General features: G+C 38.8%; 1 pseudogene; it reads right to left on the bottom strand.

Annotated features, from left to right (window-relative positions):
• Positions 1-13,166: 13,166 nt before the first annotated feature.
• LOC148109492 (non-selective voltage-gated ion channel VDAC3 pseudogene) lies at positions 13,167-13,622 on the bottom strand (annotated as a pseudogene).
• Between the last annotated feature and the right edge of the window lie 5,912 nt (positions 13,623-19,534).

Raw genomic sequence — 19,534 nt, 5'->3', positions numbered from 1 at the left:
GGTGTTTCTGGATGAGATTAACATTTGAATCAACAGACTGAGAAAGCAGATGGCCTTCCCCAACGTGGGCAGGCCTCATCCAATCCACTGAATGCCAGAATAGAACAAAAGGCTGAGCCAGAGAGAATTCAGTCACTTTGCCTGAGGGTCTTCAAGGGGGACATCAGTGTTTTCTTGCCTTAGGACCCAGACTGGAACTTCAATCATCAGCTCTCCTTCTTAGGCCTTTGGACTACAGATGTAGGACTTTTTGGTCCCAGGTATATATTATATATTTAAGAGAAGAACAGAACAGCCCAGACAGAGAGCCAGACTAACTTATACTCCTCCATATAAGGCAACCAAATATTTACAAGGCCAAATGGGAAAAGGACGAGAGCTAAGGGCAAATGACAAGCAGTGCTCCATCCCTTGGGACTTGTAAAACATTGCACCTAGGACATGTTCTACTTTCATTTCCAGATACATAATCAATGTTTCTTCCAATGGTTCAGTTTAGTGCCTAGAACACAGAGTTGGTAGACCTGGGAGGAATTGAAGGTGTGTGTGTGGAGCTGAGGTACACGGTGTTGCAGAATGGAATGGGAAAACCAATAATTCACAGTGTGAAATGTGAACCAGAAACATACTGTTTTATTATTGTTATTGTTTGCCGACTGAATCCCTAGGCAAGTGTACCTGGAGAAACACAGATTATATGTAGAAATGTCAAGAACAATGAAGGAACACTGCATACCCATTATCCCACCACCCAAACTTGACTATTCTTAGCTTGAAATTTAAATGTCATCATTAATTTACACGATTTTTTGGGAATGTTATTTATCTGAAAGTACTGAACATTGCTAAGGTAATTTTCTCCTCTTGTTTTTTTGAATAAATGGGAAAGGGAGTTTGAAATCCCAGTTTAAAATTCTTGTAAAACATTAAGCTAAAACAGCAAGGTCTCGGGTGAACCTGTTTTTATAAATAGTCATAAGCAGCTAAGAATTGGAGTCACATAAAACATTTATACTTCTTTCTGTCTTATGGTGGTAGGCAGAGTTGGGAAGTGGAGAGCCAGAAGGCAAAAGAAAGATAAGCATGGCTTCGCTTGGCAGTCAGCTGACCAAACCTTCAGGTTTTAGCTAGATTCTTAAGGAAGATTTTACATAGATTAGATACAATATCTTTCCAAGTATATGCCAGTGCTTTGTAACACATTACCCTAGCTCGAGGTATAGTTATGCCAACTGCACTTTTATGTCTCCAACTAATCGCGTAAGTACCCAACTGTCTAAATTAGGACATCTAATACCCTCTTGTAAGCTCTTCTCATCAAGAAGACATAAGAACCCAAAGAACCCACTTAATCCGAAAGGATCAGTCTTATTCTGAAACACCACAAAGGCAGACAAGTACGAGATCCCATCTGTTCACGAGGAGATGCTGGTTTTAAAATATTGTTGCCACACTTTATGGCACTATTAAAAACTGGCTCCTACTGACAACACCAAATGCTGACAGCGATGTAGGGTAACAGGAACTCTCATTCGTAGTTGGTGGGAATGCAACATGGTATAGTCATTTTGGAAGACCATTTGGCAATTGATTACAAAATATAAACTACCGTACAATCCAATAATCATGCTCCCAGGTGTTTTCCCAAATAAGCTAAAAACTTACGTACACACAGAACCCTGGCCACAAATGTTTATAGCAGCTTTATTCATAATTGTCAAAAATTGGAAACAACCAAGATGTCCTTCAATGAGTGAATGAATAAACAAACTGTGGTACATCTGCGATGAAGGATAGCTGGAAGAAAGGCAGGTAGAGACAAGGCCCCCCCCCCACCCTAAGAGGAAACCACCCTTAAAAGGATTTTATACCACCCTGGAAGGAGAGACCCCCCACACACACACTCTTTCCCATGTAATGGATGACAAAAACCTGATTAGATAGACAAAAATTAATCAGATTAAAACAGCCCACCAACAAGCCCATAACAACCCCTAGACTTAGAAATTCCGGTGGTGGCAACCCTCTCTTGTCCCCTCCCTCCTCGGGAGCTTTGTACTATCATTTTGCTATTGCTCAAACCTTGCTTCGCTGCCCACCACTCTTCTTCTGGTCTACCTCTTCATTCTCCAGAGTGGTGTGATCAAGAACTGCGGGCATCAAAGGAAGAGAAATCCTGTAACATCTGAATTAGGGTTCTCTAGAGAAACAGAATGAATAGAATATATAAATATATGTGACTTTTATTTTAATGTGGTCAAATCTCTGAGTCTTTTAAAAAATATGTTGTGCTATTTGCATCTTGATTAAATGGATCTATCCTATCCCAACATCTATATCTATAGATATAGATAACATATCCTTTATATTTGCTTCCAAAAGTTTTAGTATTTTGGGCAGTGATTTTTGTCTGCTTTAATTACTACTATAGTCCAAATGTCTGGAAGAGTGTCGGCACAAAAAGGGCAGCCAACATTTGTTAAAAGAGTGAAAGGAGGGGCACCTGGGTGGCTCAGTGGGTTAAGCGTCTGCCTTTGGCTCAGATCATGATCTGCATGGGGCTCCCTACTTAGCAGGGAGTTTGCTTCTGCCTCCCCCTGCTCTTGCACTCTCTCTCTCTCAAATAAATACATAAGATATTTTTTTAAAAAGTGAAAGGAGAGGAAATGTTCAGGGGAAAACAAAGTAAGAATAGAACATCAAAATGGTTAAGGGGAGATGGAATTTCTTTCATCTGTGCAAGGTAGAGAGCATTGCCTTGTGGCATATCTTTCCGTACTTATTGATTGGAAATCAATGGGTGCCTATTTAGGGCATGATAAATCCTTGTATCTGGCCATTATCCAAGACAAAGTGAAGTTAGCTGCTGTCTGACTCAGCTGCAAGATAAAACCAGGAAATAATAGCCTGCAGATGTGGGGCTGTCACGCATGAGTGGCTTCACCCAGCTGCTTAGGCATCACCCATTATGAGTTCTAAACTGGTTCCTGATTTGACAATATGTTTACCCTATTGTTAGGTGTGTTTAATGAATACCTTTATAGCCTCTTTATATTGCATTTACTTTTTATACAGCATTAGATAACACTTTTATTTTGGCTTTACACTGATAAAGATAATCTAAGTTTTAAGCTAGTGGACCCAATGAGGTTATTTCAGGCAATCATAAATTTTAATCCAAACATCAAATTCTCCTCTTGAGGTACTTGATTTTCCTTGAGCTAATGAGGAGATACTTTCCATAGCCTCACAGGCTCTGACCTTCAAAGCTGTATCAATCATGACATCAATTGCTTTCATTAAACCCACATTCATTGTCCCTTGAACCAATGCAAGAACTGTCTCGTATTGTCCCAAGGAGTAGCGGTATGATATGGCGCCCATTGCCCCTTAGGCTAAGAGCAAAGGCAGATCTTTTTCAGAAGCTGCAGTGACAGAAACCAGGGTTCCCAAACCGAGCCAGTGAAATCTCCCGTAGGATTAGCACGGTTGAGAGGGAAGATGTGAATCACTGGGATAAGTTAAAGATTGACATCTGGCTAAAAGAAAAATAGAAAACTGGTACTTCTTTGAATGTGAAACTTCTGGGCAGAACTTACATCTTTGCATACCATGGGACGCTGATATCATACCCAAGAACTGAGGACATACTTTTTATCTCTTACTAATTATCTTGCTTTTATCAAGTCTGCTTCCTGTATGACACACATATTTAGCATATCATGACTCACGGTTAAAGGTTACTTCCCAATTTATCTGAACATGTTCCATCATGTCACTGGTTGTCCATACCTGGTACACAATGTCTTCTGGCTGGGCCCAATGTTACGTCAGATAACCCCTAAGGATAGCTAAATATTGAGGGCTCCAACACATGCATTGTGAGCTGCGCAGAGCTGCAGCCTTACCCCCAAATTCCCACAGTCCCTACCCCACCCCCACTGGCCCCACCCTTATCTCCTCCCTCTGCTCTCTACCTGGATTCCAGCCCCTCTCCTGTCCTGCATCTGTCCTACAGCCAGATCAGAGTTCATGGTTTTCTATGCTTTCTTATTCCAGTCTGCATGTTTCTCTAGTCCACAGAGCTTTTAACTGTCGGAGTGAAATCTCTCCACCTGGTATTTCTCTTACGTCACACAAATATAAAGTTTACAGATTCTATCACTTGAAGTAGTATCAATGAGCACCTAGTGAATATTGTAGGTAGAAATATTTTGTAGATAGAATTTTGTAGATAGAAATATATTGTAGATAGAATATGGTAGAGAGACAATGTAGATAGAAATATTTAACCTATACTCGAATATTGCTGGGTTTATTCTGGTATACTTTCTCACTCCATTCACTCAGCGGTATTCCAGGCATCGTTTTAAAGTCTGATGTGTAGACACCAATTGTTATCATTATTTGTTTCAATACATTGATTACTGTCATCCATTACTTGAAAGAAGAGCTTGATCACGTCTCTATAGCTTGGTTTGCTCCCATAGAGCTCAGCCTCTTCCCACAGATACCTCCCAAACACATTACTGGGCATTTTTAATCATTAAATAAGTTGCCTGGTTCTCTGAATAGACACCATTCTGCAAGAGGACGATGGTACATATTCAGTCTTCCCCAAATATAAGGGTTTACAGATAATTGTAAGTCATGCCGCTTATCAATAGAGGGAGAAGTCACTTGTTTTAGCTACTATATATGCCAGGAACTCCAGCTCTGAAGAGTAGCTGCTATCATCAAGAGCAACAGGATAGGGCAAATGTACTGGAAAAGGAGAATAAAATTAAAGGATCAACTTCAAAGACTGTTGGAGCTTGGGTTATATTGTATTTACCACATATCCTTTTGTCAGCTTACTTGATGGTTAGCTCTCCACTTTGTGGCTTAGTTCCTAGATAGTTCATTTGGACAAAGTTAATATTCCTTTTTCACCTAAATCTTTTGTTACATTAATAAAGTTGTGAATCCTTATTCTGGTTTGTTCAGTAGATTGCTATCAAATTGTTTCCCAATTTATGTAAATAAGAATTTATAAAGACTAAGCAAACAAGCAAAGTTTGATTCTAATCCAAATAGTACATGATTAAAATCAAGTCTGTCCATTTTGTTAAAAATGGTAACTGTCAATATTGATATATGTTTCATTTTTAACATTTAATTGATATAAGAAAAATAATACCCTAAGATAGCTGATTTAGAACACTTGTTTCTATTTTTTCTTTGCCCCAGAATAATTTATAGATTTTATTTATTTATTTATTTATTTATTTATTTATTTATTTATTGCAAGAGAGAGTGAGCCCAAGCAGTGGGAAAGGCACAGGGAAAGGGAGAGGGAGAGAGAGAATCTCAAGCAGACTCCACACTCATCGTGGAGCCTGAAGTGAGGCTCAATCTCATGACCCTAGGATCATGGCCTGAGCTGAAATCAAGAGTCAGACACTTAACCCACTGAACCACCCAGGCAACCTTGTCCAAGAGTAATTTAAAAGGGTGATTATAAATTTCCAAATGGAAGTATTACATTTTGTTTTGATTTTTTATTATTTTGTTGTGCATTTCCACATTTTTTTGCATTATGCTTGAGAACGTGGTCTTATGTGAATTCTGATCTGGGAACTCTAAAATGATTCAATGTGGCCTAACATATCATCAATTTGGTAAGTATTTGACGTGGACTTCACAAATAAGTGTTTATTTTCACATATTAAGTGTAGGGCTTGCTATCCTTTTATTAATAAGAACTGTTAATTCCATTAAAATTTTTCAATTTTTACCATTCCCATTTTGATATTTTTATTTCCGAGTTATAATTAACTTTCCTACTCTGGTTGGGGATTTCTCATTTTCTCCTTGTCATTCTGTCAAATTTTGCTTGCTATATATTTGAAGGTGTATTGATAGGTACATTAGCAATTCATGATTTTCTCACTAATAAAGATTTTTGCCATATAGTCTAGCTATTTTTATTTTTATATTGCTACATTTATCTTCTTTATATTAGTGTTTGCCTTGTATATCTTTCCCATTCTTTCTGGTCACTTTTTAATGTAAGATTTTTTAATATCAAAAAGTTAGAATTTGTTTTTATCCCCCACAGTATAACAGCTTCTGCTTTTTTTTTTTTTTTTTTTTTTTTTAGGTAGGCACCATGCCCAATGGCTCACACTCACAACCCTGAGATCAAAGGTCACACACTCTACTGACTGCGCCAGCCAGGTGCCCTTGAGAGCTTCTACCTTTTCATAGGATAAAACTATTTCATGTTTATTTTTCTTTCTCATATCTTCCTATCCTACTTTTTATTTGCCAATTATCACTCTTTCTTATTCCTTATCCTCTTCCTACCTTTGTTGGACTGAGGGTTTTTTTCTCTGTATACTTAATTTTGATTGTCTCCTGTGGCATATATATAGACAGATAGCTATATCTGTCTATTCATAGATATAGATACATATTACATGTCTTCCTAACACCTAATATATATACTTATATATATAAAATATATGTATAATTTTAATATTAATTATACTTATATTTTTAATACATGTATTTAATTGTATTCTTCTAGTAATATCTAAAGATATTCAGTGTTTTTTTATATTCTCAAACATAAGAAAAACCAAACATGTTTGCCTTCCCTCAGTCTAATGTCCCGGAATCTTCTATGTGGAGATAATTTTAATAAGTTCCAGTTTGTTGTTTTAAAGCTTTGGCTGTTTTCACATTATACATCAATAATTAGACTTTATATGTTTTGCTGGTATTACCACTATTTTTCACATCCCACATATATATATAGCCTTCATTTTTATTTTATTTTATTTTATTTTATTTATTTTAGTACTTAAATGTGCATAGCAGTGTTATTCTTTTTTTAATTTGTTTATTTATTTATTTTAAGTAAGCTGTAGGCCCAATGTGGGCCTTGAACTCACGACCCCAAGATCAAGAGTCATGTGCTCTACAGACTGAACCAGCTGGGTGCCTCTCAGAGAGGCTTTCTTTTCCCCCATTATTTTTAATTAACATATAATGTATTATTGGTTTCAGAGGTACAAGTCCTTGATTCATCAGTCTTATATAATACCCAGTGCTCATTACATCACATGCCCTCCTTAATGTCCATCACCCAGTTACCCCATCCCTCCACTCCCCTCCCCTCCTATCCCTCATTTTTAGAGTCACTGTTTAATTTACTAGAATTTATCTATCCTCAAACAATTCTTTCAGGAAGAATGTGTGGCTATGCCCTTAGCTTGCTTATCTACGAGGGCTCTTCAGTTTTTCCTGGAATCACTTACCTGCAGCCATGTCTGGCTTATCTGCTCAGTTTACACGCTCAGTATTCTACTGAGAGGTGACCACAACTGCCCTTTGTCCACATGGAGAGAAGGAGAGTGAGTGTTCCTGCTCTGTATCCTGCTACCGTGGATAATTCTGCCAACTACCCCAGTGACTTTCTTGCTTCTTGTATTTACTTATTTGAGCTTGGAGTTGCTGTGAAATGCCCGTGTATTCAAACCAAAACTCTTCTGCATGTCTTTTGGGCTACAATTTTCTTCAGTAGTATTTTCTGGTGAGGGAAGAAGCCAGCTCAGCACCTCTACCCATTACTTAGGTGTTTCTGAGCGTCCCAGGGGAAGAGTTTGTGTAGCTAGGACCTGCCTCGCTGTGCTCACAGCGGCAGAGTGGCCTGCCTATTGAGTCAGATATGGCTCTGGCGAGCTGTGTCCAAAGCAGAGAACCTAAGAAGTCTCTTGTTTTCACAGAAGCCATATGCGCAAGGGTGGTATAGTAGACAGAGTGATGACCTTCTCAGGGTGTCCTTGTACTCATGCCCAGAGCTTGCAGAAGCGTTCACTTATGTGGCAAAAGGGACTTTGCAGCTGTGATTAAGGATCACTGAAGTTGGGAAGAATATCCTGTACAGTAGTAACAAGGGGGCCCAATGTAATCGTGAGAGAGGGGAAAGGGTTACAGTCACAAAAGCAAATGTGGTCACAGAAGCTAAGTTTGGAGAGATGAACTTTGAAGATGGAGGAAGTGATATGAGCCAAGTAGGCAGCTGCTGTAGGCAGCTTCAAAAAAGCAAAGAAATGAATTCTCCATGACAGAAGCCATATGCGCAAGGGTATGGGACACAATTCTGCCAACACCTTGAGTTGAGCCAATAAAACCCGTTTCGGACTTCTGACCTACAGAACTGTAAGGTAAGATATTTGTGCCGTCTTTAGGCACTAAGTTTGCTATACTTTGTTTGTACTTTGTTACAGCAGCAATAGGAAGCTCTCAGGTGGCATCTTTCCCCAGCAATAGTGATTGGGGGGGGGGCTCCCTATTCCCTGTGCTATCTTCAGTGTAGGTTGGTCCCAGCCAAACCAGCCAAAGCTCTTCAGAGAAACCTTTTTCTTCTTCCCTGTCCTGGAGGCAAGAGAATGGACAGGTGCCAGTTACCTCACAAATGGGAATCCGCGGAGGTTCGCACTTCCGTGGAACAAAGCTATCAGGCCGTGCTGGCTACTGTAATGGTAAAACAGCCCAGAAATGTCACTGGGGCTGGTGAAAGGTGAAATCTTGTTCAGGGATGTGGGGAGGAAGAAGCAAGCAAAAGAAAGGCCCTCTGCCCCGATGAACCCTCCTGAGAGCTGAGTAGAAGGCATGGTCCTACTGGCTAGGTTCTCTGTTCTGGTTACTCCCCCAGGAACTCCTGGCTGTGAGTCCATAGCAGAAGGAAATCTCCAGATTCAGTCCTGACAGTTCTGCACCCCAACGCTTAAGTGTGAAAGCAACCTGCTCTGACAGCTGTGTAGCACCAGGTGACCTCTGGATGCTGGGTCAGGTTCAGTCCCTGGGCCCAACCTCCCAAGACCCAAATGTGCCATCCCTTCATTTCTGTCTCTGCTTCAGTGTCAGAGCTGGCTCATCCTCACCTTCACAGTAACTCTACTTCAGGGTCCCCATTCCCCATACCTAGCTTGGTTGATTCTGGAAGATGCCTGCAACTTCAAATCTTAGGGAACAAGAATTAGAATAGAGCTTCCTTGGGGCACCTGGATGGCTCAGTCGGTTAAGCGTCTGACTCTTGACTTCGGCTCAGGTCATGATCTTGGGGTCCTGGGATCCAGCCCTGTGTAGTTATGCTCACTCTCTCTCTTTCTCTCTCAAGAATAAATCTTAACAACAACAACAAAAAAATACAGCTTTCTTTCCTCCAAAAAGTTTCTGAATCGCTTAACCTCTTCTTCCCCCCCCCACCCCATAAGAAAAATCTGCTTCAAGGTGATTTTTCTGTCCTGGGCTGACTGTGAAGCAAGTGGCAATTACAAAGAGAAAATTAAACAATGTAAGTTTGGGTTGTGTACTCTTTGGTAAGGCACCCTTCCATGATTGGGCTTGGATCCTTGTTTTCTGACTTACCATGAATCCTTATGACTAACTCTGTCCATCATACTGTCGTGTATCTTTCATGATAGAAATCAAGTGACACGGTGTCTGGCATATTGAAAATGCTTAATACAGATGAATTATTTTGAAGTAACGCTGTGGCAAAGAATGCTGATTGCCTTACGATATCCCTTCTCCCTTCTCCTTTAATAACAGAACCTTGGGAAGTATGCTTGGCTGTAAGATGATCTTTCTTAGACCCTTTTGCAATTAGATGTGGCCAGTGAATAATAATGTAACTATGCTCTGAGGCTTCTAAGAAGGTTCCACAAAAGGCCTGTGCCCTTTGGCCCATCTGCTCTTCCTCTTTCCTGTTGTTTGGAATGTAAATGTGATGGCCAGAGCAGAGCAGGAACTTTGCATCATTTTCTTCTGGATTATTTTTATGTGAGAAAAATTAATGTCCATATGGTTTAAGTCACTTTTAGATTTCTGTATGCAGCTGAACACAATCCCAACTAAATCAAGCATATTTTTCCTTGCTTGTAGAGAACAGAAGAAAAGAAACATGGAGAGAAGATTGAGGAAATGGGGAAAAGACAAAACAAAACAAACTAGTGTTAAGATTCTAGGGGTGGTGCAGTCCCTCAAGTCTTTCAAAGAACAAAACGTCCAATCTCTTCTGCTATCACATGTGTTTTGGTGACACAAATGAGCTCACAGACAATTGGTAAGCAGGGAAATGATATCAGTGTAATAATGTTGAAGTCACTTTGGTTGGTAAACAATTTTTCCCAGCATGTGATTTCCAAGAAATCAGGAGCAAACTTCCTCCACAATTAAAGAGCACGCATTAGCAACAACGTATGAATGCTTTAAGAAAGAAATCCTACAGACGTACTTTCCTTTAGTGAAAGCAAGAGCTGGATTACTGGTTTCAACAACTGCTACGTATTTCCCTACATTAAGCTATTTGCTGAAGCTGTGAAGACAGATAAGGAAGTTGCAACGATATTTCCTTCTGTATTTTAAATATTTTTTAAAGACTATTTATTTATTTGAAAGAGAGCAAGGAAGCAAGCATGAGTGGTGGGCAGAAGCAGAGGGAGAGGGAGAAGCAGACCCCTGCTGAGCAGGAAGCCCAGTGAGGGGCTTGATCCCAGGACCCTGAGATCATGACCTGAGCCGAAGGCAGCCGCTTAACTGACTGAGCCACCCAGGCTCTGTATTTAAAAAAAAATGATGAATCCTCCTGAATCAGATTTTTAATTTTGATAAATCTGGTCTCTTGGAAGCAAATGCCCCTATATTTCAAGGAAGAAAATGCAACTCCCCAGATTCAAAGGCTACATAAGGCAAATTGCTAGTGGAGACCAACTGAGCCACTAAAAAAGGGGGGGGGCACCTGGGTGGCCAAGTTGATTAGGCATCTGGCTCTCGGTTTCAGCTCAGGTCATGGTCTCAGGGTTTTGAGATTGAGCCCCACACAGGGCTCTGTCCTCAGAGCAGAATCTGCTTGAGATTCTCTCTCTCCCTCTCCCTTTGCCTCTCCCCACACTCACGGGAGCAGGCGCTCTCTCTCTCTCTCTTTCTCTAAATAGATGAATAAAATCTTCAAAAAAATAGGTATTTATTGTTTTTGTTAGTGCTCCTGTTATAAAGTTAGACAGTGTGGTCTTCCCTAACCCTATTATCCCATATGACCTTTTTTTAGCACATGCTTTTGTAGAATGTAAAGCCTTAAATGAATGCATACATGATTTTACTTAAAAAAAAAAAAAAAACTAGCTGTACTGGGAAAACAGTAAGAATGGCTCTAGAGCAAACTATAATGGATACAATATTCCTCTTTCACATCTTAGCACCAATTCTTCAGTCACGGTTGGCTTTCCAACCTGCTGCCTTTTATAATTTCATCTGCTTGTTACATCTAGAAAAAAAGTCTTAAAAAATGCCAAGCCTTAAGCCTTTTACCTTTCATGCTCCTTTTCTCAGAAGGCTACAAGGGGTTATGCTCTTCCAGAATGAGAGCATGAATGGAGGGATGTAGGAGTCAGGGGCTCAAGGCAGGAGAGCAGTGGGGTGCGGTCTAGGGTGATAGTGATGGGAGGTCCCCAGAAAACCTTCCTGGAACTGACAGAAGACAAATAGCTCAGATGGGGTTCTTGGAAATGCAAATGAAGGGATATGCTTGAGCATATGGAAAACTAACATTTAAAGGTATCTTGCAGCTCTACTGGGGACACTGGGAAGAATTAGCTGTAAGGCCATAGAGAGCCAGTCCTAACTTGATTTGAGAAACAAGAGATAGGACAATACTTGCATTTCCCATTATATAGTGTGGACCACACATCCTACACTGGCCATGAGGACTGAAGAATAAAAAAACGGATGCCATCCTGTTATATTTCAAGAGTTCCAGTAAAAACCCTGTACTCTTAGTAGGAGCTTTATTTGTCCTAAACACATGGAATGCTTCATGCTTTTGTGCCTGTGGCATAGCTCAGAGGGCTTCTCTACCTCCCAAAACTCTGGTCAGGAAGCGCCATCTCTGCACTTCTCCCAGAGACGTAAAATTCTGATCATCTACTCGCTCTTTCTGAGTATCCTTATCCAGACCTTTGGCTTTAAATAGCAATAGTATACTTAACCTACTTCTCCCAATTTCCTAGGCCAGGCCCAGATCTTGCTCCTGAAAGATTCCTTTATGCCTCTTCGACAGATACTAAGTTTATTGTGATGTAGGCCTCCCTTGAAAAGGGTGGGCCTTCATAGGGAAACAACCTCTTAAAATACACGCAAGTGAATACCTACTCTTCTCAAACTATTCCCAAAAATAGAATAGGAAAGAAAACTTCCAAATTCATTCTCTGAGGCTAGTATCACCTGGATACCAAAAACAAATAAAGATACCACAAAAAAGGGAGAACTATAGGCCAATATCTCTCATGAATAAGGATGTAAAAATTCTGAACAAAATATGAGCAAGCTGGGTCCAACAATACATTAAAAAAATCCTACACCACGATCAGCTGGGATCTATACCTGGGATGCAAGGTTATTCGATATTGGCAGGTCAGTTGACATGATACATCACATCGACAAGAGAAAGAATAAAAGCCATATGATCATTTCAGTAGATGCAGAAAAAGCATTCAATAAAGTACAACATCCATTCAGGATAAAAACCCTCTGCAAAGTAGGTCTAGAGGGAACACCTCAACATAATACAGGCCTTATATGAAAAACTGACAGCCAACATCATACTCAATAGTGAAACACTGAGAGCTTTCCCCCCAAGATCAGGAACAAGACAAGGATGTCCACTCTCACCACTTTTTTTTTTTTTATGTTCCAAATGTGATGGGTTTATTTTATTTTACTCTGATGCAAACCCAAAGATTCCACTACAACACAGAGACCAATATATTAAAAGGTCATGAAAAAGTGGTGTGGGACTCACAGGACATGATATACAAACTGGAGGATCGGGTCATTTCCTTTGTAACGTGACACTACATTGTTGCTGTGGAACACGTTTAAAATAACACTGCGGAACTCAGCGGAAATGTGGCACAAACGTCACAACTTCCAGGCATGCCTTCAAGTCCCTCCCTTAGGATGGACTCACAATTTCTAGACTTCAGTGTGGGGTGGAATACAATTCTTTGGAAGAATAAAAATTTTACACTTTTGAAATTTCACAGAATTTTAAGGCCAAAACATGGTGGGTTCTCTTTACCTCTAGGGACAAATCAGATGCTTTACTCAAAACCACTTTAAAGTTCTAGTTCAAATCCCAACCTAACCTTGTGACCTCCTGCTTTGAAGTTCATTCCGTCCATTAAAGCTGATAGGGTTGGTTTGATGCCTGGTCAAAGAGTCTGAGTATAACCCAGTCCAATCAGGCTGGCATTATTTATTTCAGCAGATAGAGAAGTTCTATAATACAGCTTATATTTAGCTGCAATGCCAAGAGGGGTGTTATTACTGCCGGCCATCCCAGCAAGGTTTATTGATGTTTTAATCTTCTCGTTAACCTTCTGTTAGATAGACCCTCCAAATTCAGTGCCATCATTCACATGAGTGTGCAGCTGGAAGTCTGCAGCCTTGTAAACCAGGCCAAAATTATTCTGTGACAGTTTGGATGTGACTGTGTCAAAACTCACCTGATAGCCAGCAAGCCAACCTTCAAAAGCTAACACAGCCCAGCCATAGATGGTTGGTCCAGAAAAATTATACCAACATTACTGAAGAAGACCTTCAGCATTGCCCTGGTGGAGCAGGCCCTCTGGTCGGAGATATGTGTAACACACCGACTTACTGCGACCTAGGAAAGGCCACCAAGGATGTCTTCAATAAAGGATATGGATTAGGCATGGTCAAAATAGATTTGAGAACCACATCTTGTAGTGGTGTGGAATTTTCTACTTCTGGTCATGCTTATGCTGATACAGGGAAAGCGTCAGGCAACACAGAGACCAAATATAAGGTCTGTAACTATGGATTTACATTCACCCAGAAATGGAACACAGACAATACTCTTGGAAAAGAAGTCTCTTTGGAGAATAAGTTGGCTGAAGGGTGAAACTGACTCTTCTCAAATACCGTATTTGTACCGAACACAGGAAAGAGGAGTGCAGAATTGAAGGCCTCTTATAAACAGGATTGTTTCAGTCTTGGCACTCTTACCACTTTTATTCAAAATAGTACTGGAGGTCCTAGCCATAGCTATTACAACACATAAAGAAATAAAAGGCTTTCAAATTGATAAGGAAGAAGTAAAATTCTCACTATTTGCAGATGACATGATACTGTGTATATAAAACCCAAAATCTCTACCAAAAAGCTACTAGAATTGATAAATGAATTCAGTAAAGTCTCAGTTATTGTACAGAAATCTGTTCCATTCCTATGCTCTAATAATAAAGCAGCAGAAAGTGAAAGTAAGAAAACAATCCCATTTACAATTACACCAAATACAATAAAATATCGAAGAATAAACTTAACCAAAGAGGTAAAACACCTGTATTCTGAAAACTATAAAACACATCTTGAAAGAAATTCAAGACAATGCAAAGAAATGGAAAGACATTCCATGCTCATGGATTGGAAGAACAAATATTGTTAAAATAGCTATACTACCCAAAGCAATATACACATTTAATGCAATCGCTATCAAAATACCACCAGCATTTTTCACAGAACTAGAAAAATCCTAAAATCTATATGGACCCACAAAAGACCCCAAATAGCCAAAACAATCTTAGAGGGAAAAAAAACCCACAGAGCTGGAGGCATTACAGTTCCAGTCTCCAAGTTATAATACAAAGTGGTAGTAATTAAAACAATATGACACTGGCATAAAAATAGACATATAGACCAATAGAAGAGAATAGGAAACCCAGAAATAAACCCATGATTATATGGTCAATGAATCTTCCACAAAGGAGGAATGAGTAAACACTGGGAAAAAAGTCTCTTCAACATATGGTGTTAGGAAAACTGAACAGCTATATGCAAAAGAATGAAACAGGACCACTTTCTTTCACTATACACAAAAATAAACTCAAAATGGATTAAAAACTTAAATGTGAGACCTGAAAGTATAGTTCCTAGAAGAAATCCTAGAAGATAGCACAGGCAGTAATGGCTCTGACATCGGCCATAGCAACATTTTTCTAAATATATCTCCTGAGGCAAGGGAAATGAAAGCAAAAGTAAACTATTGGGACCACAACAAAATAAAAAGTTTCTGCACAGTGAAAGAAACAATCAACAAAACTAAAAGGCAACCTACTGAATGGAAGATGGTATTTGCAAATCACTCATCCAATAAAGGGTTAGTATCCAAAATACATAAAGAAGTTATACAACTCAAATCCAAAAAACAAACAGTCCAATTTTAAAATGGGCAGAAGACATGAACAAACATTTCTCCAAAGAAGACTTTCAGATGGCCAACAGACACATGAAAAGATGTTCAACATCACTCATCATCAGGGAAATGCAAATCAAAACCACAATGAGATATCACTTCACACTTATCAGAATGGCTAAAATCAAAAACACAAGAAACAAGTGTTGGTAAGGATGTGAAGAAAAAGGAACTCTCGTGCACTGTTGGTGGGAATGGAAACTGGTGCAGCCACTCTGGAAAACATTATGGAGGTTCCTCAAAAAATTAAAAATAGAACTACCCTATGATCCAGTAATTGCACTACTGGGTATTTACCCCAAAAATACAAAAACACAAACTCAAAGGGATACATGTACCCCTATGTTTGTTGCAGCATTATTTACAATAGCCAAACTTTGGAAGTAGCCCAAGTGTCCATCAATTGATGAATGAATGAAGATGTGGCATATATATATGTATATATATATGTATATATATATGTGTGTGTGTGTGTGTGTGTATAGAATGGAATTTTACAAATATTTATAAATATTATAAAAAATAAAATCTTGACATTTGCAATGACATGGTTAGAGCTAGAGAGTATAATGCTAAGTAAAATAAGTCAGACTTGAAAAGACAAATACCATATGATTTCACTCATATGTGGAATTTAAGAAACAAAACAAAAGAACAAAGGAAAAAAAAGAGAGAAAGAGAAACCAAGAAACAGACTTTCAACTATAGAGAACAAACTGATGGTTACCAGAAGGGAGGTGGGTGGGGGGATGGGTGAAATAGGTGATTGGGATTAAAGGGTACACTTATCATGAGGAAAAATAATTAAATAAAATATGCGGTAGGTGAGATATCCTCTTTCTGGCCTTTGTTGCTTTTATTTACTTATTTTATTTTTGAGAGAGAGAGAGAGAGCAAGAACACACAAGCACACTCGAGGGTGGGGGGAGGAACAGAGGGGGAAGGAGAGAGAGAATCTTAAGTAGACTCCATGCTCAGTGCGGACTTGGTCTTGGGGCTGGATCCCATGACCCCGAGATCATGACCTGAGCAGAAGACCCTCAAACAACTGAGCCACCCGGGTGCCCCAAGTTGTCTTTAATTGCACGGGAAATCTACAGCTTCTCTTGTGGTTTTTAGCTACTTCACCGTGTAACCTTTTTGAAGGCATTTTCAGCGACAAAAAGGAATCCAGACCTATGTTAAAAATTTAACAGGTGGAGTGGTAAGAATGCAAATAATGCAACCAGGTGACAAACTATTCAAGGGTACTTTTGGGCATGGCTACATGAGGAGGCCGAAAAAATGTCTCCGCTTACTCTTTGGCCTGGCAGCTGAAATATTCTATTGACAGTGACTATTACAGAACTCTTAAGCTCTGAGTTGTTAAAATGTGAAAACCAATGTGGATCCTAGGACCAGAAAAATACAGTAATTCTAGAATTACAGAAAAATTTCAGTTTCTCGGGCATTGTGCCAGGCATCAAAGACCATTTCAAGCATTGCCCCAGCCCTCAGGAAGTTTCTATAAGATGAAGTAATGATTACACAGAAGAAACAACCAGGAAGAAAAGCAAAGACAAGACCACTTCTGATTACATGTGAAATTACATGGTAAGGACTCTGGCAAGAGCTGAAGGATGAGAGTGCCATCCAAAGGTCAAATTAATACAATTGCCTCATTATCCACACACAAGAGACCAAATGTTTGAAACTATAGTAATTTTCCTTATGAATACAGTTCAGAAATTATGCATTTTCCTGGCCATGTAAATGCGACTAATATGGTTGATTCTGAACATCTGGAACACTTTTGGCCGCGTGGAACTTGGAACAAAGCATGTGGCATCCTTTTTAAGGGTGTGTGCTTTCACAATTTAGGGAGGAATCCCTGATAGAATTCCACAGTTAAAAGCAAATACAATGTTTAATATGCTGTCCTGCATGGTAGAGGAACACCCAGCTAATAAATGATGGGGCCCAGGGTAACCCAAATGTCAATGTGGAACATCTCCTGTGGAATGTGGATGCATTTAGAGACTTCAATGATTTTGCTTTCTTAATAGAACCCAAATGCTCTTATATATTCCAGATAGTATCAAAAATTAACTCGAATATAAGTGGACTCAAAATATTATAGTGTTCCTTTAATGATTGTTGTGGTCACTGATGTAGAAAAACAGCTGTGTCCTCCCTTTTATCAACATGGCTATTTCAAATGGGCTATTGTAAATTCTTGTGTATTACTGATCATTTCTTTATGTTTTCTGTGTAAGAATTAGGTATGAAGTGCATTAAAATATATTTAAATTTTGCTCCTTGTAAGAATTATTCATTATGGTCAGTGAAAGAATATAGAAAATAGAACCTTGAAATAAAGCAAATGACCCAATTGACAATTGAAACGCTTTCTTTTTTAAGTCATATTTCACTCAGTTTGGCTTGCAAATTTTTCAGCAGCCACCTAAAATATTTCTATTTTGCGGAAGGGAGGACTTTCTAAATGCAGTAAAATTTAAGTTTTTTAGGGAAGCAGAATTCAACACACATCATTGAAAGGAGAGTCACATAGCATACTTTAAGTTAATTTAACTATATTTACAAGTTATGTTTAACTTATTGGTATGTCATCCAACCATATTTTTATTACCTATGAAAGGTGTGGCTCATGACCATGATAGAATTTTTAGTACTAATGACCGCTTCACTATGGCGAAATAATCTATGATGAAGGAATTTTAAAACAGCTTTGTAAAAGAGTACAAGAACACTAATTCAAAGGGATACATGCACCCCTATGTTTATAGTAGCATTATATGCAATAGCTAAGATACGGAAGCAGCCCAAGTGTCTCTGGACTGATGAATGGATAAAGAAGATTTGGTATATACATATAATAGAATATTATTCAGCCATAAAAAAGGATGAAATCTTGCCACTTGCAATGACATGAATGGAGCTAGAGTATAATGCTTAGTGAAATATGTCGGTCAGAGAAAGATAAATAACATGCTTTCAAACATATGTGGAATTTAAGAAACAAAAGAAAGCAAATAAACAAAGGAAAAAATAAGAGAGAGAGAGAGACAAATCAAGAAACAGACTTAATTATACAGAACAAACTGATGGTTGGGGGGATGGTTGAAATAGGAGATGGGTTGAAGAAGTGCCCTTATCGAGATGAAAACAGCGTGATCTATGGAAGCCTCAAATCACTGTATTTTTCACCTGAAGCTAATATAACACTGTATGTTAACTACCTGGAGTTAAAATTAAAGCTTAAAAAAAAGTAGCTTTGTAAAAATTGTGAATACCTGGGAAAATGTTAATTTAACAACAGAAACTATTCATATTTACACACGAATGTTCTATCATAAAATAACCAGTTATACTAAATCCAAACTTAAGAAGTAATATTTATTAAGAAATAATGACTCATTTTTCACAAGTGTCTTTACATTTATTCCTATGTTCTTTTTTTTTTTTTTTAAGATTTTAATTATTTATTTGACAAAGAGAGAGACAACCAGTGAGAGAGGGAACACAAGCAGGGGGAGTGGGAGAGGAAGAAGCAGGCTCCCAGTGGAGGAGCCCAATATGGGACTCCATCCCAGGACTCCAGGATCACGCGCTGAGCCAAAGGCAGACGCTTAACGACTGAGCCACCCAGGCGCCCCTTCCATGTTCTTTTTCAATAGGGAGCGCTCCTTGTGCATTTAAAAAGTGACTGAATTGACAATATATAGTTTATATATTTGTTTTTCAGGAAGATATTCTTTTAAGTGAGATTCTCCAGAATGTACATAAACAAATTTGTTCCAGGAAAGTCAGCTGAGGAGTGTTTTAAGTGGCGGTTTCACTGTTCAATGAAACATTGTTCATAATCTTGTTGATGTAAAACCCTGAGGAAGGAAATGCATTCTGGAATGGAAGCAAACATTATAAAGAGTTTAGCGCAGTCTGGTTTGTCATGTGGCTGGGATTTCAAAAAAGGAAGAGGAAGTTGCATAATTCAGTTGAGCAAGTGACCCACAAGTGATCGACTATTTTTGTTCTTTATGGTAAAATTTCATCTTTAGAAATAGCAACAATGCTAATTATGGTAGTACTATTCATTTTTAGTGTTTCAAGGACCTTATAAAGATAAAGTTCTCAGTTCTGAAAATTGAATAAAAATGTATTGTAATCATTCTTATATTTACTCCTACCCATAAGCAACATTACAAACCA

The sequence above is a fragment of the Ursus americanus genome, chromosome 9 (genome assembly GCF_024610735.1).
Source record: "Ursus americanus isolate L20-20 chromosome 9, mUrsAme1.1.p, whole genome shotgun sequence".
Classification (NCBI taxonomy): domain Eukaryota; kingdom Metazoa; phylum Chordata; class Mammalia; order Carnivora; family Ursidae; genus Ursus; species Ursus americanus.
This window is presented reverse-complemented; position numbering and strand designations above follow the sequence as displayed.